This window comes from Synchiropus splendidus, chromosome 1 (assembly GCF_027744825.2).
Source record: "Synchiropus splendidus isolate RoL2022-P1 chromosome 1, RoL_Sspl_1.0, whole genome shotgun sequence".
In the NCBI taxonomy this organism is placed as follows: Eukaryota; Metazoa; Chordata; class Actinopteri; order Syngnathiformes; family Callionymidae; genus Synchiropus; species Synchiropus splendidus.
In genome coordinates this window covers 4,331,680-4,353,782 of record NC_071334.1, presented here as the reverse complement: position 1 = coordinate 4,353,782, position 22,103 = coordinate 4,331,680, and positions in this window count along the sequence as shown.

The following is a 22,103-nucleotide window of genomic DNA, read 5'->3' as shown; positions in this document are numbered from 1 at the left end:
CGATGGCAAAAGGGCTGAGATGGTGTCTCTCACACAGGGGAGTTTGGGGTTACATGTAAGCATTGCAGCAAATTTACAAAGGATTTGGAAGTAGTTTGGAGGAGACTTTCATATCAATCTTAAAAGTGGATCACAGCAGGCCCGCGACTAATCATGCTGCCACGACACATAATGAGTCCAGTATTCTCTTTATGCTGGCAGGCTGGGGGTGACGCTGCCAAGCAGTCGGAGGGAAGATGGAGCACTCGCCGAGGATCGCGATGTGATCTCCGAGGAGGCAACTTCACAGAGGCAGAGCAGAACAAAGTGCCAAGGCCTTCCATGTACACAAATCTTGTCAACAGTAATTGATCGCCGCCGGTCACCCGAACAGGACCGGGGACGGAATCAAGTGGCTTCTCCATAAAACAATGTCAAATATTGATGATATTTCTCTTCCCTGCCTGCAGAATGAATAGCCTCATCCTCCTTGTGCTTTTGATGAATGTTTGTTATTGCTGCCGTTGCTGGTTGTGTTTCTTGATTCATTGAAGTCAGCTGATGGCGTGGTCGTATCTACATTACCAAGTCATCTAACTAAGCCAACATTGCAGCGGCGGTGTCATGTCTGCACTTTTTACTGTTTTATATTACTGTATTTCCTCCGCCTCCCTTCCTCGTGCTTTTATTTTGTGATTCTCTCTCGTTTTCGTTTCCTGTCTTCCCTCCACCTTCACAGGCAAACGCAGGTGACGCTCATCTACTAATCTTCCTTCCATGGATATATTCCTCCCGACGCCAGCAGTGTGTGCCAGACGGTAGCGTTTTGTCTCCACTCAGGTAACTCTCCCAAGACTTTCGTGTTCTTGTTCTTATCCCTGACCTTTTATAAATTCTTTGCACGCTTGAATTCCCATTCAGCAGTAACTTTCCTTCCTCATTCCACTCTCGCTCTTCTCCTATCGATTCAGTCCATGTGTGAGCAGTTGTCCTCGTCTCACTCTTCACTTCAATTATTCAGTGAAGTTTAACCCTGCATGTCGTCACCACCACCGAGTGCCTTCAGTTTGTGACTTGTTGAGCTTAACTCCGGCTGTGTGTTTTCTGTTCTCCCCATTTTAGTGGGTCATTGATTCTAATCCGCCTCTCTTGTTTTCTAGATTCTCCCCATTCCCTGTCTGTTGATCCCAGTCCACTTTTTAGTTCCCGATGCCCTTAGTTTTCTAGTTATTTGTCTGCCTATATTATTTGTAACATCTTCGATTAAATCGTATAATTTAATCTTGTCTCCTGAGTCTTCTGTCGACCAACTTGGACTGCACTTGGCTCCATCTACCGGCCATCATGACAGGAGGTACTTGGATCTGGTGCAAAAAAACACATTTCTCTTAGGCATCTACACTCATCCCAGTCCTCCAGTTCTCCATGTTGAATAGTGTCCCAAACTTTGTCATTACTGTCGACAAAAATTGGATAAAGAAATAGAGCAAACTAAATAAAAAATAGCTAGGGTACTATAATGACCATTGAGAATTCTGGGTACCATTTTGTTTTCTGCGGGAACATCAAACCATTCAGCAAAAAAATATTTTTTTGTGACAATATTAAATGTTTCTGTCCAGAATCATTTTTTTCCTCCACATTATAACGACAGCAAGATGCAACGTCATATCTGTTTCCTGGTAAACTGTCAGGAAGTCGAGCTCAACATGTTAGCGCTCTCTGCTAACCGCTGCTCAGTATAGCTCTGGAATAACACCATCTATGCCATGGATGGTCGTCCTGGGCTGTGAAACTGCAGGGAAAGTGGTTGGATTTTGGTGATTTAATCCAGCTGCCACGGCGTCCCCCTCATTCTCTCTCAAAATATTACTGTCAAAACCTGTTCTGGCTCCTTGTAATAGCAACTGCTTTGTGTATTTATAAAGAGCAATACACAAATACAACCGAATGTCTTTGGAAATTTCATTTCAGTCATTTTCAAATAAATAAATGTGTGATATAAGTCGTATCGGACAAGGAATCGCAGTACAAACCAGAATCATGATATAAATTGAGCCAGCACCAAGTATCAGGAAACTATCGACTCGGGCAAAATGCATAAAGTCTGAGTCATATAGTCCCTGCCTCCATTCATTTTCAGCATATTGTAAATTGTGTACTTCACTTGTGACCCAGAGAATTAGTGTTCAGTGCAGCACAAAGAGCAGTTGGATGAGTAACGTGATGCAAGGTTATCAGTGGAGATTACGCGGCTGTTAGATGGTTTCTGTCCTTCTTCGACAATATTTTCCATCAAAAATAAGACACAAACATGTCCAGACATTCGCCTTTAAACTCACAGTGTGAATTCAGTCGCTATTCACTGCTTCTTTTCCTTGTTTCATATGTCAACATCTCTTAGTTTTTTTAAAAAACAAACTATTCTCCCTCTTCTTATTGTCTGTTTAAAGTTGCATGCGCCCCTCACAGCCTTCCACACTCTGTTCCCTCAACTGTCAACGTTTGAGGTCTAAAAGCTTGTCTGGTCCACTGTCTCACATCACAACTGCTTTGTGTGTGTGTCACTTCTGGGTCCGACCAAGTATTAAGATAGAAGACACAAATAAAGAGTAAAAAAAAAACAAAAAAAAACATGGAGTTCACGATGCACGTTGGAGAGTACTGGACACGTTTTGTTTTAAGTTGCAGGGGGTGAGATGTCTTTGGTGGACGGTGACACGCACAAAGAGCAGCAGACGCACAAACACACGCGGCCTGACAGGCTCTGTCTGACGTGCGGCTTAACAAGTGCATCAGAAAGATCGACATCAATTATTCAATCCACTTGGTTTTGGGGATGTGTGTATCTGTGTGTTTGTTCACACAATTGAGGTCGGGGGTGGTGGCGATAGTGGGGCTGAGGAGGAGGAGGAGGGGGGTGAAACAAGTCCCTCAAGGTTAGGCCCATTTGGAAAGCGAGCCAGGACTAAACAGCGGACTGACGATATCAGTCGGAAGTGCTCAGAGGGGAATTCGGACTCAAGGAAGGAGAGAGAGTCGGCCACATTCAAGGCAACAGCAATGTTGTTCAATAAACATCAACAAATACTACATTTCTGAATATTCACTCTTGAATACAATCTGTTGTTTAAAATGAGATGTCCTTTATTTGTCCCACAGTGGGACGTGTCACGGCAGCCAATGACAACAAAGACGCCAAAAATACCAAAGACATTAAAGATACACAAAACATGTCAAAGAAGAATCAGCATAAAATACTACACAAAGCTAAAAAACTGTGAAGTCACAGGCCAAAAAAACAACACAAGACAAAGGAATAAATACTCAAAATCTGTAAACAATATGATGACAAAGAAGAAATAAATAAAATATAAGTAGAAATAAGTAAGTAGATCAAATTGAATTCAACAAATTTGCATGAATGGATAGATAATGAATAAACAAATGATCAAAAATCCACAATGGTCTTCAAACAGTCCCATCAGGTTTTACTGTTGTACAACTTGACAGCAAGTCATGGACAGATGAGGCTTCATGAAACAGTGTTGCAGGCTTGGTAAAACAGTGTCCTCATTTTCAGAGGCCACTAGATGGCGCTCTTGGTTTAGAAATGATGAGGGGTTTCATAGAGTGAGTTGTTCAAGTACAAACATTTTACAGCAGACAGCGCCATCTGGTGGCCTCTGATAACCAGGACACTGTTTCGTGAAGCCTCATCAAGCTTCTGGAACAAAAGGCAGATGCACTCGTTGTCTTCCACAAAAAGCTCAGAGTTAAGTTCCAGGATGGTACAGTGAAACTCGAGACAATCTTCCAAATGTCATGAGATATAGCTCTCAAACTGCCGAACCTGTCAAAAGAAGAACTGGACGTTACCACAAACTTAAAGCATGAATCTCCTTCAGTGTGCTCTGCCCTGTAGAGGCTTCACTATTGGATGTTTCCAATAGTTTCCCCCCCAGCCAGGGGGCAGTATTGGCACCAATGTCTCGTCCTCTAATGTTCCGCATGGAGATTGGCAGCTGTGCGACAAAGTCTTAGAAGGCTTTTGCACTCTTCTGAGAATGATGGTTACGTTCAAGTAACCTCATGTTCACTGACTCATTGTTGGTACTTTCCACACAGCCTTTTTATGTATTGGACTGGAATGTGTCTGGTTAAAGAAAATGACCAACCGCTGATCTTTTCCTTTTTTAATCTCTCTCTAATAAATGTTTGCACATCATAAATGTCGATGTCAAACCAAAATTGTGCCGACGGATGAGATAAAATTGAATTAAATATATACTTTTCAATTGCACATAGAGATCAATAAATGTATGATGAATCAATTATTTGCAGGAAATACATTTTAATTTTTTTTTTTCCAGTGTACATAAACAGCATTGAATATTCCTTGCGGTATCACACCAACTGGGACACATGCTATTTTTTAACAAACAAATCCTTGCTTTTGAGAAATTGTGTTATTTACTTTTTTTTTTTTTTATTTAGTACATTAAAAGCCTTTAGTCAAATCGGCAGCTTTTTATTTCGCAGCCAGACAGGACAATAATTCCTGATGCGAAGACACGTGTTGCAAGCAAGGATCGTAGCGGTGGCAAGACGGCTGTCGGTGTGTTGTGTGCGAGCGTGTGTTTTAACGTATGTGCATTTATTCCAGCTCGCGCATATCTAAGAGTGATAACCTGCCACAGAGACTCAAAAGAGGCTGCTAATGGACTCCAACCCCGGAGTGCTTGTCACACAAACATTTCTGCTGTCACAGCAGTTTATCACACACAACACAATGAGGCACCCTCAACACACACTCACCCTGCAATACACACACGGGTCCCAGTGCAGCCATTTGTCCTGACGCGGTGAACGTGGATGGAAGGGGAGCGGCGCCGAGAACAAAGGAGAAGCGACAGTCTGAGAGAACACTTGCGTTTTCCCTGTTGTTTGGCTAAATACAATGTGACAACATGAAAAAGAAAGTTTTTGGGTTCAACATCTCTGCTGAGTGAACACAGTGGTCTGGGCGTGCGGCCCAGTGTTGGAGTTTGGAGAATGATTTTTCAGATAATAAGTCGTCATATATATATATACATATATATATATATATATATATATATATATATATATATATATATATATGGTATAAGAATATTTAACGCCACATTTATCGATTTGAATATATTATACATATTCAGTATATAATGGTATATTCCTGAATCAAATGGGGCCATACATACATTTAACCCACAAAATATTGTTTATTATGCATCAGTTTGACAATAAATCACCATGGTGGCTATATTCAAGTTTTTATATCACCTTATTTAAACTAAAGCTCTTTTCATGTCTTGAAAATATTTGAATAAGAAAGTCAAGTCCAGTCAGAGTGGTGGAAACCCTGGTCATTGTGTAGTGAAAAACCTCCCTGAACCAAAGCAAACAGCTGCTTTTGTTTGCTTTGGTTCAGGGAGGATTCCTCCATGTTTGTTGTTGTTGTTCTCATCCTAGCTGCCACGTGTCTGCTGCATCAGTGGGATCAGTGGAGCAGGAACTCCTGCACTGACAAAGGTTCCCTGTTGGCTGGGGAGAAAACTGTTCCATTCAACTCAATTCAATTAAAACGATTAATACATATTGAAATATTTTGATAAATACGATTAATTACGATCATTAAATTAATCGCGATTAACTCATAAAAAAAAATTAAATAAAAAAAAAACAAAAAAAAAAAAATATATATATATATATATATATATATATATATATATATATATATATATAAATTATTTAAATTATGTCAAGTGTTTCATATATGTGTTATATAAAACATATGAAAAACATATATGTTTTATCTTTTCAATAATATATATATAGCGAGAGAGAGAGAGAGACAGAGAGCAATATATATATGAAATGAGCTACACCAGAATAAAAAAAAATATGATTTTTAAATTTTTGTATCTTATCTACATCAAGTATTGGAAACAACATCCAACTTCTCTTTTTAAGTCAAGTGTCTCCTTGTTCTGTTCTTAAATCTCTTTCCCGCCTCAGCCTCCCTCTCTTTTGTGGCCCCCCCTCCCCTCCCCTCCCCTCCCTTCCTTCCGAACTGACCCTTGGTGGCTCCCTCGTCCCTCTCCCTCTATGCATGGCTGAGCTAATTGAGTATCTAAATAAACTAATTAATCACCGGCGTCAACTCAAGACGGACAGGTCCTGAGAGGTGAAAAAAAAAAAAAAACAAACTTCCACCCCGTTTTGTTTCCTTCATCGCGACTTCATTTTGCTGAATGCCCAGAATGCTCTCCTCACGACGCGCCTCGTCCCACCTGCCTGTGCCTGAGTGTGCCCCAGCCAAGGTTACACCCACACACACCCTCATTCACTGTTTATGATTTTGCATAGAGCCCCCCCACCCCCGTTAGAGACCGGGTATCTGGGTACATTAATCAAAAATAATGAATAAAATGATCAGCTTGACAAGAGGCTGAAGCCTCCCTCGGTTGCTGGCCAACTTTATTCATCAACGTTTCCTGATGAATTGTTACAAAGTAGCGCCGTCCATAAACTCCCCTTCATTTTAACAGTGCTTTGGCCAACACTAACAATATCCCCGATGACCGTGGATTCATCGAGGCCTTGGCCGATTTTCTGCATGGAAAAAACCGCGCAAGGAAGGAGATGGATGGAGCTGAGACTCAGGAAAACAGCATCCCCTTTAACAATGCAGCAGTGGAAGCGCGGCTAGATTTGCGGCTTCTAAACACTTAGTCTTGTGAATTGGCCTAATGGCAGTTTGGCGGCTACAGTGCGGCCCCATGCAGCTCCCCCCGCCTCTTCTCTTCCGCGGCTCTAACTCTCCTTCCGCTGATAAGGTGAGGCGGCAGAGTAAACCATTACGGATGACAGTTTCACTTTTCTCCCCCTAATTACTTGTTCCTGCCCATGTGGCATTTCTTAGAAAAATTTGTTGAATAATGACCAGCATTAAAATGGAGGCTCTTAAGAATTTATACGCGGCGGCTTAATTCATCATGTACTTTCTTTATCTCCTGTGTAGATTTATATCCCCGTGTGTCGCGGGGCCCTCTGCCTTGTGACAGGGGCCGTCATCTCCTTAAGGGCAAGGCATGTATATCAGTTACCAGGCCCCCTCCCTGCCCCGTCTCTACCCACCGACTGCTGCTCTCCGTGAGAGGGTCTAGTGAGTCAGGTAAAGAGACGACTGCCCACTGTTTTTTTTTCTTGGTTTGTAAATCGGGTCTCTCGACTGGAGTGGAATTATTCATGTACGTACATAAAACTAACCACCGTATAGTCCTGTCCAGGGTTAAGGGTAATGCCGGAGCCTATCCCAGTGGTCAAATGGGCGAGAGGCGGGAATACACCCTGGACAGGTCGCCAGTCCATCGCACACACATGCACAGCTAGAGGTGCCAGTGAGTCTTTGGACTGAGGGAGGAAACTGGAGATACCGGAGATAGCCCAGACACGCCCAGGGGGAACGTGCAAACTCTATGCAGACAGGTAGTCCAACCTGGGCATCGAACCCGCAACCTTCCGCTAACCACTCGGCCTCCCTGTGGCCCATTATTCATGTATATGTTCAATATTACCAGTAAAAAATAAAATTAATACAGTCATTTAAAAAAAAAAGTGATGTCTTATTTGTCCCACAGTCGCAAAAGTCAACTTCTCACAGCAGCCAATGACAAAAGAGACTCGCAAAATACCAAAGACATTGAAGATAGGCAACAAAGACGACCACAAAGCATCAGTATACAAAACTACACAAAGCTAAGTCCCAAGCTATAAAACAACACAAGACAAATAAATAAATACTCACAATATGTAAAGGATATCATGACAAAGAATAAATGTAGAATAGAATAGAATAGACGACCCCACTAAATATATAATACTCGGCAGAGTATCTTCTGTCTTCTACCTGAACTGGTATCCCACTTGTGTTTTGAAGCACTGTATCACTTCAAAAGGATTTCTGTTTATTTCCTCCCATTTGTTCCGTCATCTCATCCTGCCATGTCAAGTGACACTCATCATTCTGCTATTTATTTTATTTTATTATTCTCTGAAAGCTTTCCTTTGAGTCAGAGGGAAGTTTGCGATACAGAGAAGCGTTTTTTCCCACGCACATCATGTTTCTTGAGAAGGTATTTATTCTGAGTATTCTCTGCAGTTTAATATGGTGTTTAATAATAAACAGATCTTTAACATTTTATCTTTCCCATCGACATTATTATTATCTGTATTGCACTGTGATGCCAATACTTGTCCTCCCAAAGATATAAATCCAAGCATGCATGTGCCGTATGTTTGCTTGTGTGTGTTGTTGTGCGGTTCCAATAATATAGAGATTAATATCAGAACCCCCAAAAGCTGGGCAGGTACTGAATTGCTTCTCGTGTGGGGGAATTATATAGACATCAGGGAATGAAATGTATTCCCTTTCAAGAAAGTACACGCTAAGAGAATGCATTTAAATGCAGGGACTTGTGTATCATACATGTTTGTATTTGTGTGTGTATGTTGTGTAGCCCCTATTTATGCATGCAGCGTTTTTAAATCAGGCATTAGGATGATTTATGTACAGTATCAGGCGAGGCGTTCACAGAGCCATCTACAGCCTTGCTTTTATTGCTGTTGTTTTTTTTTTTACCTTTTCCTTTGGGTAATTTACCACAGGCTCTCTGGAGCAAACCCACTTAGGAAGACTCCTCACTTACAAGGGCACCGTGGTGGGCATCTGGTACGAAATGGACTGAATCCATGGTAGTGACCTAGAATGATATTCACTGTGCATTTAGTGCTTCCTGACAGATTTGTTTATTTGTTTGTTTGTTCAATGATGTAACTTCATGTTTGCATCAGTAAACACATTGCAAACTATTTTAACGTGTTGTGACATAGGCTCACTCTTGAGCCATGTTCCCGTCACTGATCCATGTCTTTTCTCTTTATGTTATTATTGCTGTGCACCAGTATATCCACCAGGGGGAGCAGCCCAGAGTCAAAACGACAAACTCCAAAACCAACATGGCAACTGTGGAAGAGTACTGATCGTGTAACCTCTTGAACAAAAGAGGCGGCAGCGTTGTAGGAGGCGGTGGTTGGTGAGGCTGTTAAAAATATCGCGACTGGAGGGCGGAGAGTTTCCGCCATTGCTATGTCTTCTTCCCGTCTCTTTAGAGCCACGTATCGGGTAGTAACAGCAACACTGCCCCCTATGGTTTCCGGTGGTACTGCCCATTTTGGCCTGTACCGATAAGCTTTGTGGAAACATGCAGAAATACGGACGAAATGAACAGAGAGCATGGACACAAGGATCCATCTGTACCTGGATCTTTAGGTTACGTTGAGCATGAATGGCCCTTTAGACCTTTCACCTGGTGAGGACCACCAGGAGTTTCATCCGCATGGGTAACTGAGTCCTTCCTATAACAGCCAGGAAATGCTAGTCCAAAATGAGCCATGACCCAGTCAGTACATCTGTTCCATTTTGAAAATACTTGAGGAGAGGAGCATTTGTAGTTCCACTACTAATTCAGAAAAGGTGAGACTACGTCAGTTGTGATGACGTAGTATACATAAAATGCCATCAATTAGAGGGCGAAGAACGAATATCAGCAGTCTGAACATCTACCACTGGCTCACAGGCGGACAAGCCCTTCCAAACAAGGGAGGACTGGTGATCTGGCTCAAGCTACATGCTAGTCAACACCTCTCTCGGTAGTGCCTCAAACATCAGGGGAGCTAAAAAGACCAGAACTTATGTTTTTTTTTTGTTTTCAATAACACAACAATAGCACCGAATAATATGTGTGACCAGATCCCGAGGACTAAACTGTAAGCTGCCCATAGAAAACCATGAGAGAAGCTTCAGTCAAGTTGCAATTCCAAAAAACCCTATTCCACCAAGCAACAGACTGCAACCAAGTCACAGCAGATCATGTATGAGATGAGAAAACAGGGCGTTTCCAAAAGGCATTTCCAGCCATCTGAAATCCGCCAGAATAGTTCCGTCTATTCTTTCACAAAACACACTTTGTTAAGGAAGTTGAGCATGTAGTTGACGCGTGTCTTCCGATGCAAGAAAATATCCACAGTTGTTCCTTTTGACTGGATATATTGAATTATTCAGGTGACAACAAAATAACTGCAGTATCCCAAACAAAAAATAGCAATAGCACGGTCAAAAACGAGTAAGCTTCTCAGGCTTCCATAACACTTCCTACGTCAACACGCATGTCACTTCGCAAACGCCTTCTTTGGCCACTGAGAAGAACAGTCACACCAACCAACAGACACTCCTGTAAGACAGACCCAACGCTGCACACCGCGCGTCCACCGTGCACAACACACAGAATGACTCTAACACACACCATTCATTTTGCCGCACAATTCCTGCTACATTCCAAATGAGTTTATTTCCCCTCGATTGTCAGGTATGTGTCAGGAAAATAAAACAAAATACAAAGTACAACAGTTACTGAACTGAGCTGGCTCTCATTTCAAAGTCAATATTATATGATCAGGATGAATGTAAACGTCGGTTGCATCTCTTGCAACAGGAGGTCAAACAAATAAAATGTAAATGACAAAATCTCCCTCACAACCTCCAATTAAACACGCTCTCCCGGGAAGCACACATCAGGATTTCTGGGTTTCACTCTCAGTAACCTCGGGCCTTGAAGGCACCTTCATGCTAATCGTATGCAAATCAGAGCTGTCCATTTCTTTGGAAAAAAAAAAAAAAAAAAAATCAACTAAAACAATATGGTTTTGCTCCTTGAGAAAAAAAAAAAAGAAGAAGAAAAATAAAAAAAGGTTTTATATATATATATATATATATATATATATATATATATATATATATATAATAACGGAACACATGCTTTGTGTGACCAATGACAACCAACTGTTCCTTCGCCTGGAAAACAATAGATATTCACTCAACATTTGTCGTATTGATTGTTACTTTGGTGACCACATACTGTATAGCAAATTGCCTGTAGCCTGGAGGTAAATGGAACCAAAAATATAATTAGAATTATTGTAAAAAAAGCTCAGATCGATAAACAATTTAATAAAAAATTACTGAAAGATGCTTCCTTCAGCTTTTGAAGAAAAAATCAATACAAGTAAGAACTGTCTCCTGTGTTGTCTCGTGTTCAGATCATTTGGTAAGGGTTCATTGCTGTCTTGTTTTGTTGCAGTGGTGCTCAGTGGGATGAGGATCAGCACCTCCAAGTCTGAGGCCATGGTTCTCGACCGGAATAAGGTGGTTTGCTCTCTCCAGGTTGGTGGAGAGTTCTTGCCCCAAGTGGTGGAGTTTAAGTATCTCGGGGTGTTGTTCTCGAGTGAGGGAAAAGGGGAGCGTGAGATTGACAGACGGGTTGGTGCAGCGGCAGCAGTGATGCGGTCGTTGTATCGGACCGTCGTGGTGAAGAGGGAGCTGAGTCACAAGACGAAGCTCTGGATTTACCGATCGATCTACGTTCCCACCCTCAGCTTTGGGTAGTGACCGAAAGGATGAGATGGCGGATACAAGCGGCTGAGATGAGTTTCCTCCGCAGGGTGGCTGGGCGCACCCTTAGAGATAGGGTGAGGAGTTCGGTCATCTGGGAGGAGCTCGGGGTGGAGCCGCTGCTCCTCCACATGGAGGGGAACCAGCTGAGGTGGCTGGGGCATCTGATCCGGATGCCCCCTGGACGCCTCCCTGGGGAGGTGTTCCGGGCATGTCCTACCGGGAGGAGACCCCGGGGAAGACCCAGGACTCGCTGGAGAGATGATGTCTCCGGTCTGTCCTGGGACCGCCTTGGGATCCCCCAAGGAGGAGGTTTGTGCGGATCGGGAAGTGTGCTCCAAATGCTGCCTCCGCGACCCGACCCCCAGAAGTGAACTGAAAACCTAGCATTGCATCAAGATGCAACACTGAAGTTCAGTGTCGGCATGAGGTGTCAACAGTCCCATTCCCAATGCCAGTATGTTACTCCATGGGAGTGAGGATGTGTTGCTCAGGGATAACACGTCAAAGATAAGCCCGATCAAAGGGACTTAGCTCAAGAACAAGAACGAAGGCCCATTCATGCTCAACGTTATGTACACCTCCGGATACGAATGGGCCCGTCTCTCCGTGCTCTGCCTTCATTGTATCTGTATTTCTGCACGTTTCAACAAAGCTTATAGATATGAACCAAATGGAGCAGTGGCACTGGAAATCATAGGGGGCAGTGTTGCTGTTACTACCCGATACGTAGAAGAAGACATAACAATGGTGGAAACTCTCCGTCCTCCAGTGGCGATATATTTAACAGCCTCACCAACCACCACATCCTATAACGCTGCCCCTGTTTCCTCTTTTGTGCAACGTGATCAGTAGTCTTCCACAGTCGCCATGTTGGTTTTGGTGTTTGTTGTTGTCATAAACTTTTGACTCTGGGCTGCTCCCCCGGGTGGATATATTGGTGAACAGCAATACCAATGTAAAGGATGCATGGAAGCATGTGATCAGTGATGGTACAGAGGGGTACAATTCCGTAAGTAATAGGAGACACTACTATCAGTATGACGGCAAGATGAACAAGCACATGATGCTGAAAAATGGTGATTCCTCAAGCAACTGCTCTTCAGAAGGCAGCTGAGTGTGTGCAGCTGTGGAGGATGGAGGAGTAAGTTGAGAACGACAGCCTTAGTATGGATATCTACCCACCTCCATCATTGGTGGGCATTTCGGTGGATATGGTACCATGTCCTCTCAGACATGTTTATAAAATGACTGCACAGTTTCTGATCATAAGATGCTCCTCTGACTACTGACATGGAGAACACTTTAGGCGGTGGACAATTCCACGTCAATAAAGTTGAATTGAATCAGCATGCCAGACAGACTCACACATTGAGGCAGTGTATTTGTGAGCCTTCTGCAAAAGCCGTGCTATTCAGAGCACCTGCGCAGAACGTCAACCATGAGCAGCAGAGTTGCAGGCATCAATCAGGTGTGACACGGTTCAAGTGTGGGGTTGTGACATGACAGGAGCCTCCTGCCAGGAGGCTTGTCTTTCTAATGACAGCCACTGCTCTGGAACGAACATAATCTGGGAGCCACACACACGCGCACGCACGCACACTTCCACGGTCAGACCTTTGCCTCCATCTCTCTCTTTGATAACTATCACTGTCAAGGGGAGACAGAGCCCAATGGATGACAATTTGTTCATTATCATAGTGAATAGATTTTCGGTGGCTCCCTTGCCACTCTGCCACTGGCGTATAGATGAATATGAAACAGACCTCTCCTTCTGTCCTGGGGGCCAAATTTAGGAAATAACATCTCATCCTGCTGTCTTTTCACGGCGGTCTCTCTATCCCTCCGGTAGGACCCGCTGACACCTCAGGAACATATCATTCTCTGTGTGCAGTGTGAGTTGAAGTATCGCTGTGCACTTAATGAATATGACGGCGTTTTGTGTCGGAAAAGAGCGCAGTTCTGGCGGCCTGTGATTGATCGTATCTTAGCTTTAGATTGACGCAGCAAAGACGGGGATTGACTCCTCTAAAACGTATCATGGGTTATAAGATACACGGGACGCTAATTCTCTGTCCAGGTGGGAATGGGATCGCTCCTGAAGTGGAGGGATTTCTGTCTGAAGACACTGTTCTTGAGTGAGGGACGAATGAAACGTCAGCTGGAGAACCAACTCGGTTGCTTTTGCTGCTTGGACATCAAGTGAAGACTGAGGGTATAGAAAACTGAAGTTGAAAAAAATATATATTTGATATTTTTGTGAAGAAGGTTTCTTTCCTTCCCTCTTTTCAAAACCACTTTGCAAACTAGTAGTGATTGGTAGATGAGGCTTCATGAAACAGTATTGCAGGGTTGATGAAACAGTGTCCAAATTTTCAGAGGCCCCTGGATGGCGCTCTTCATTGAATCAGTTGTTCAAGTCCAAACAGTTTACAGCAAACAGCGCCATCTGGTGGCCTCTGAAAATCAGGTCACTGCTTCATGAAACCTCATCGACCCGTCACGACAAACTAGTAATGACATATGTCATTCTTGTGACTGAGCAATTAAATCTCCTCTGGGGCCACTGGGGACTGTTGTGAGGGGCCGTCAAAACCAAAAGACAGAAAAAATAATAGTTAAAAAAATAGAAAAAAAATGCAAAGAACATGGAAAAGGTAAGTAAATATGTTAATAAAAAAGAAAAAAAAGGTTAAATTCTGGATTTCATAAGGTGATGAACGTTATGAGATGGGTTGTGTGACGATATCATTTTTAACTTGCATTGTAAACCAATGCGTATGTGAAGATTATATCTTTAAGTTCAAATACAAGCACAGTTCGGTAGTAAAAAAAATAAATAAATATATATATATATATATATATATATATATATATATATATATATATATATAAGTTTGAGGGCTTCATAAACACAGGCAAAGAGCCACCCTTTTGAACACAATTTACCATGGTATGTTTTAGTATATCATTATAAATATTGTTAATATAAAACAAAGAGGGGAAAAACTCCCAACATCTCTGATACCTACAAAGTTTTTTTTTTTTTCCTTTGGAAGATAATTTATGAAAATGACTTTTTGCTCATTTTGTTTAATGTATGCACTTTAACAATTAATAACCCAAGAGCAGGGAGATTTTCAACTAAAGGCCATTAATTTGTATAAATCTGCCGCGCTCTGACAGCAAGATATTTTTTAAACTGATCTGAGTGAAAGTGAAATTATTCTCTAGCCTCGGGTTAAATATTACTTTTCTCCAGGACTTGTGCAGGTCTAGCCGCCAGAATCTGACCTTGTCATTGATCTTTCTGGCTCTCACTGCCTCCTCCAGTTTTTCCCCCCTCCATTTCTTGGATTAACAATGAAGTGACTCTTTAGTTTGCAGGTAGATTCAAGGACTTTAAACACGACATGTTTTCAGAATCATAAGATCTGCACCCGAAAAAAAAAAAAAAAAAGTTTGTTGTCCTTTCTACGCCGCAGTTGATAGACTTGGTCGCAAGTAAAACCGGAGTTTGAGTTGACATGAAAAACAAAGCAGATAAAAAAACAAAGCACTACATGTGTCAAAAGTAAGTTTTGTTTCCATAAATTCAATTAAAGACCGATTATTAAACGATTTGTGTAGCAGCTCTCCTATGATTGACTTGACATTGTCATGATTTCTCAGGGAGTCTGAATCCAGTGCAGGATCGTTGTCAGTTAATAGAAAACTTGAACAACGTGAGTAGGAGTTAACAATGAATTTAATACAATAAACACAAACTATACACAAATAAGAAGGAATAACTGAGGATGTCGACCCCAGAAGTCGTGTTCAAAATCTGGAGGACAAGGACGGAGGGAAGGGGTGAAAACCTGAAAACAGAAAAGCAGGTGAATTAAGTTCAAACCGGAAATAACGGGACAACTGAAACACGCTCGGAAACAAAACTCACAAGGCCCAAACACTGCGCTCTGTGGTGGTTCTACACACACACGCACTCACACGATCAAGAAAGCTAAAGAAGGCAAGCGAAGAGAATAACTAAACAGGCTATGAAACAGAAAACAAAGCTATGAACAGGAGGTACAAGAGATCAGAGGGTCAAGAGAGAGAACGTTACCATCGGAACACAAAGTGACCACCTGGCAATGCAGACTGAAACCCAGCTGTAGATATCCATGCAGATTGATCAGCAGAATTGGATCCAGCTGCTCTGCCATCAACATAGAAGCAAGGGGATGAGAAAAGGAAACAACAAACCGGAACACAGGAAATAACAAAATAAAAGCACACATGAAATCTAAACATAACACGCATGGTATTGAGTTTCCCCACTGTGGGGCAATAAAAGGAGTCTAATCTAATCTATTCTACAGAGGAAAGAAAAACCTTATTAAGCAAATCCTAAACAAGAAACGCGCTAAAGAGTTACCTCCCTGATATTCCGCTGTCAAACCGCTGCAAACAAATGAATGAACATAAACCCATGACAGTGCGGTCCATTACTACTACTGTGCATTGATAACCGATCCATACTCCACACTTGTCACACGTTAAAAAAAAAAAAAAAAAAAAAAAAAAAAAAAAAAAAGGTTAGGTAAACATTGGGGTGACACTCTATTCATTCTAAATATATCCAGGTGTCAATGGTTATTTAAAGCCGTCAAACTGCGTGCATTTTAGTCACGGTACCATCACTAAGGAAGAGAGTCAATTACAAATAGAACTGTTCAATATGAGGAGAGCTTCCGTACGTCTCCCGACACGCGTTCCACACCCATTTCCTGGAACGCTGTATTGAAGTAAAGTGCTTTTTTATTTTCTCTGCCCGCGCCTTGTGCTCCCTCGCACATAAACCACAATGAAAGTCACAAGGGGAAGCTTGCAAACAACCAAACACAACATCAACTCACAACACATCTGCAAAAATTCAAATTCAGACATTACTGTACATTACATTGAGCTGCAACATTACAACATGAACTGAAGTTAGCAGGCAGGAGCCAGGGCGGCTGTTGCCTAGGACCAAATGACTGAAGGACAAAGTGGCTTCGGAAAAGTAAGTTGTAAGTGTTTGATGTCGTTTTCTGGTTTTCGTGTCAACTAGTACATGTGCGCGAACATGCTCTATAACTGTAATAACATAGTAGCTTTCGCTATAATTATGCCAATGTCAGATTTTGAACACCGACAAACGTGTATTGGGACTTGAGAATATTTGTCCACCTGCAGGTTACCTGCAGGTTACCTTGTATTGTTCTTTACGTGGCATTGGCATCCACTGTGGGAACTTCTGTTGCGGTTTATGTAGTTATGTTGTGGCTAGATGTCGTTGTGTTGCAGTGTTTGAATTTGCTGGGGGTTTTGCAGATGTGTTGCGAGTTAATGTTGTTGTGTTTCTGCATTTGCCATGAGCTTTTCCAGGCCACCGTACTTTTCAGTTTTCCCAAATTTACAACGCATTTTCCTGCAGTATCATAAGAAATAGATCCATAGATTTAAGACACTTTTTAAGGATTGTTCAGTTTTTGAAAAGGATTTGACAGTTTCCTCCGGTTTTTCCAGGATAGTCATGCTAAATAAACGGATGTGCAGCCCACAGCGTTGAACTTCCATCCCCAGGTTTCAACAAATGGCGGATTCCAGCACTTTGTGTGCGTCTTCTCCTCTCGCCCCCCTCCTCCTCCTGCCCTCTCCTTCCAGCAGTAGTTTTTTAAGTTCAGCCTGTGAGAGCATGTCTTCATTAGCTGCATTAACATTCACAGGCTGTAGTAAATTCTGACAGTGAAAAGGTCCCCGTAACCTTTAGTTGTGTGGAAATTTACTTCCCCAGAAAATTACAGCTGGCACTGTCTTAATTAATGCCCGCTTTCTTCTGCTGAAAACCTCCAGCTTGTCAGCTGCAGGGAGAAAAAAAAAAAAAAGGAATGAGACCAAAAAAAAAAAGAGAAAGAAAGAAAGTGCATGCAAAAGTGGAAGAGGAAAATAAAACCAGGGCTGAGAAAAGAATACAGAGTCAACTTAATAGCGTTGCTTGGGTTGCAGACTGAGATTGAGACGTGAGACGGAAAGGATGCGATTCGCCTTGTTGCGAGTTGCAGTAGTTTTGGGTCGTCCCCTCTGCCCCTGTAAGTAGATTCAAATCTACACTATCTTCAGCCTCTCCATCAACTTTTGTCATGCAGTGATGTGCGAGAGAGAGAGAGGAAACTAATACATATTTTATCCGTGGCTGTTATCTCCGGGGTGCGAATGCTGCTTTGTTCCAGTCCCCTCGGAGGAAAAACGGGGTTAAAGGACCACAGATCCATCTTCACTGCTGAAGCCACTGATGGTGCCACGAGCAAATTAGAATAAATATCAACCCTGGTTTGCATGGCACATACAGCCTGTGTGTGTGTGTGTGTGTGTGTGTGTGCGAAGTTTTTTTCCTCCAGAGTTGGAAGATCATAGCTCCTCTACCTAATTGTCCCCTCGACTTTCTTACTCTCCAGACGCCAATCTCTCTTTCTTTCTTCCTTTTTAAGATCATCATTCCGTCACCTCACTCCATCTCTGCAGACAGTAATTAGAGGAGTCACAGCTCTGTTGATAGGCAAATGTCAGCAAGAGTCTCCCATCGCTTGGTAATTGCATGAATCAAAGCCGCTGCCAGGGGAGCAAAGTTGGTGCGCGCTGTGAGGGGCGCCCCCTGCCTTACATCGCACGCCGCCGGAGAGCAATATGCACAAATGTTTAGAAAATAAACCCTCAGTTCTGAATCAGTTTGTCTTTGTCTGAATAGGAGTCTGCACACTAGTGATGGGTCGATGAGGTTTCATGAAACAGCTCTGAAGCGTAGATCATGTGTTTCAGAGGCCAACCAATGGCGCTGTCCTCTATAAAATGTTTGCACTTGGACAAGTGATTCAATGAAACCTTGCATCATTTCTAAACCAAGAGCGCCATCTGGTGGCCTCTGAAAATGAGGACACTGTTTCATGATGCCTCATCTACCCGTCACTACTGCTCACTATCCAATGAGACGTCGCTGTTACTCTGTATAGTGGTTTTGCTCGGTTTTGCCTGGCTTGCAGAGGGCTTCTCTACAAATGGTGTTAGAAGTAGGATGAACCATGCTTTGGTCCCAGACTTCTGGAGCAGACCCACAGCTGCGGTTTGTGAAATTTCACACGGGTAAATTTGGCTCAAAATGCAGAAGGTGACATTACCAATAGAAACAATTTGTGCCAAGTAAATCAACAACAACCACATCGCACTTTTAGGCGCGTCCACATCAGGTGGAGCCATTGGACATCAGCGACAACGTACTCTTTGTAATGGAGCTTCTTATCTAATCCTTTTCTTTGGCAGCCGGTTTCAAAAAAGTGCTCTGTCCAAACAAACCCTACCATCCACACAGACCCACTGAAACAGTCTAAATGGATGCAGTACCTATGCCAGGACAGCAGAGGCACTGTTAGGCTCTAGCAACAAGAGAGAGAAGACATTATGGTGCATGAGATGAAACTTCTGCGCTAGCATCAGCAAATTAGCAAAAGATCTGTGGCTTTAATAGACACTCTGAGTCAACACTGAACAGACTGAGACATGAGCAGTTTTTTTCAGCAGCTATGAGGTCCACCTGCCACATGCTCCATCGACACCAATGCCCCTCGATTTCCTTTCCAGTTGTCTCGTGCTTCTGACTTGCTTTTCTGTTGACCCTGTGCCTGTCACCTGCCGGCACCACGTCTATCTGTGTTTAGTATAATATAGGACAGTTTACTATATTAACAATGAGCTTAATGGTTGTTGCTGAATGTACTATGCACTATGTGTATCTGTAGTGTACTGGTATGGCTGCGGAGTGGCGACTTTCGGGGAGAGCTGAGGCAGACGGGGGTGGGAGAAATATCCAGATCTGCTGTCCACACTGAGATATGGACCCAGCTTTTTCAAATGTATTCACTTTGGGACCAAAGTATATCAGATACGGTAATTGAAAATGTACAAACAACTTGTGTGGGCGGGGTCTTGAGTAACACTGTGCACATACCCCTCACCAGTTGGACAGAGTCAGTGTGGGAGCAAAGCGGATCAGGTGAGAAACCCTAGGGCCCTTTGGACCTGGGCCACCAGTGTGAAAGCCCTGGATACTGGAAACAGTTCAAGACTTCTAATCAAACAGTGTACGCAATTTCAGAGTTCAAGAAGAAAAAGTTTTTTTTCAATGCCAAATAGTATAGAGCAGAAAATACCATGTAGTGGCCTCAGTACCAGACCATCATGAGCATCAGGTGGTCACCCATATAGAAGTAGGGTTAAATCTGGTCCTTCAACTTCACATGCTTAAAGATCTAGACCATGTACTTTTTCAAACAATTACGGACAGGAAACTGCAAAATAACTTCGAGCCAGAGTATGAATTACTGGATTAACTCATTGAGTAAAACTTCAAGTCTCTTCAAATTTACAGTGTGGTACTTCGATTTGTATTCATTTGAAAGAGTGCAACTATGCAAATAAGGGAACTATTTATTAACTTCTTGACACATCGATCTGGAGAACAAAAAAAGGAGGGAATTCACAGCAAACCATTAAAGCATGAGCAGACTTTATCATAACACCCAGGCTCATTTGACAAAGAGAGAAAAAATTGAAGTCAACCAGTAGCGAGTCATTATTTTGTAACACATCATGGAATTTGGAGTCGTGGGACGTCAGGTAGTTAAGGCTTGGTTTCAAGTGGGCAGCGCAGTGAGCTTGTTTAGCCGCGCTCATCTGACACCTCCATTAGAAGTACAACCCAGCTGCCTCGCAATAATATCCGCTGTCTCCAAATTATGAAGCTCAGACTCTTGGCTTAGTTAGTCACCAGATTCTGTCCGTGAAGCAGCATTGGCAACGTCTTCATTTCAGCTACGAAGTGCGCTTTCTTCACATCTCCACACGATCCTTCCATGTGTGATTCTCCAGGACTTCATGCAACACTCAGATATTCCAATTAGATCAGCTAATCCAAATCATTAGGGATTCAACGGGGGTCTTGGAGCCGCGCATCAAACACAGAGTCGGGTTATTAAAATCTGTGTCTAATAAGTGTCAGCTTAACGAACGTCCGTGTCTTATTGCTCCCTTCGTCAGTAAACGTCTTTGTCTTGAGCAAATTGTGAGGAGCCGAGCCCAGCGGAGCCCAAATGCCTCGATGGGAGACGCACAAGGAGTCAAGTTGAGGAGGAGGAAAACATTTCATTCTGAAAATGAAACACAAAAAAAAAAAAAAAATAATCAAATAGTCTGAACGGAAGGCGTCATTGAACTGAAAATAGAAATCAAAATGTACGATGGGGAAATACAGAATCAGAAGAAACAACAAAATACACTGACATCACAACAAATACATTGGTACATCAGTTTTCGAATTTGAACAAATTGGAGTTCGAACCAAAATTTCGAGTTTTTTTTGCTTCGGATTTCGAATGAAAATCCAGAACTTGAGTGCCCTCGAAAAAAGCCGGAAAAAACATAATGTACTCGGACCGATCATCTGACCCACGAGGCGCATTGTTATTGTGTATAACGCAGCCTCTGTATGCAGACGTGTCCCGTTAGCTCCATTTACTGACTGTTTTTTCTTCATATTGAGGTGTAAAACCTTTCCTGTCTCCACACTGGACCGTGGTAGAGTGTCACAGGGGAGGTGCTGGAGCGCCCACTCCAGGGTTTGATGTCCTGTTGTGGGCTGGAGCTGGGACAGGGATGAGGCCAGTCTGGGACAGAGCGTGACTTGGTTTATGACTTTGTCACAGCCAAACTGCACAGAAGCGCACATTCAGAGCTGGACACGCACCGGGCACCTCTTCACTTCTGGAGAGACCTCACTCACTCGGCAACCCCTCCCACATGCAGCGGCCACACACATAGAGGAACAGCCACCTGCAGCAGACGCTCTACATTCACTCCTACAAAAGACTATTTTAAGGCTTGGAACCCATTAGTTCTTTTTCCATTCATTGTAATGGGAAAAATACATTCAGATTTCGACAAATCGCTTCTGCTCTAACGGATTGTGGTCGAGAACCCAGGTACCACTGTACACTCAAGTATGAACATCACCAGGGAAAAGGAAGAGGGAAAAAACAAAAACGGAGGTGACAAGCATAAAAATAAAAGCAAATCATGGCACTAATGTTTCATCCATGCCTTTGTTTTACGTGGTGATAGTTTGGAAGGAATGTTTGGAAGGAATTTTTCTTTCAGTGGATCGATATTGTTTGCAAATGTAACCTGTACATTCCACGATAGCTGTGGTCTGTGCTGGTTAAACCACTTTTGGTGGCTGCTATGAAGGAGGGATCGTATAATAAATTTTTTTTTTTGATGACAAAAATCAGTTCAGGCTGACTATGTCTTCCCTATATAGATTTATACTCCAGTCTCCGGAAAAGATGTTACATTATTACTTTAATTTCTTGGAGTCTTTCCCTGACCCTCCTTCCCGCTCGTTCTGACCCAAACTTGACCCAAAGTCCTCGCCTTAATTAGATTTTTTTTTTCCTCCATGCTTTTACAATAACTTACTTTTTCACCCCAAAAGGGTAAA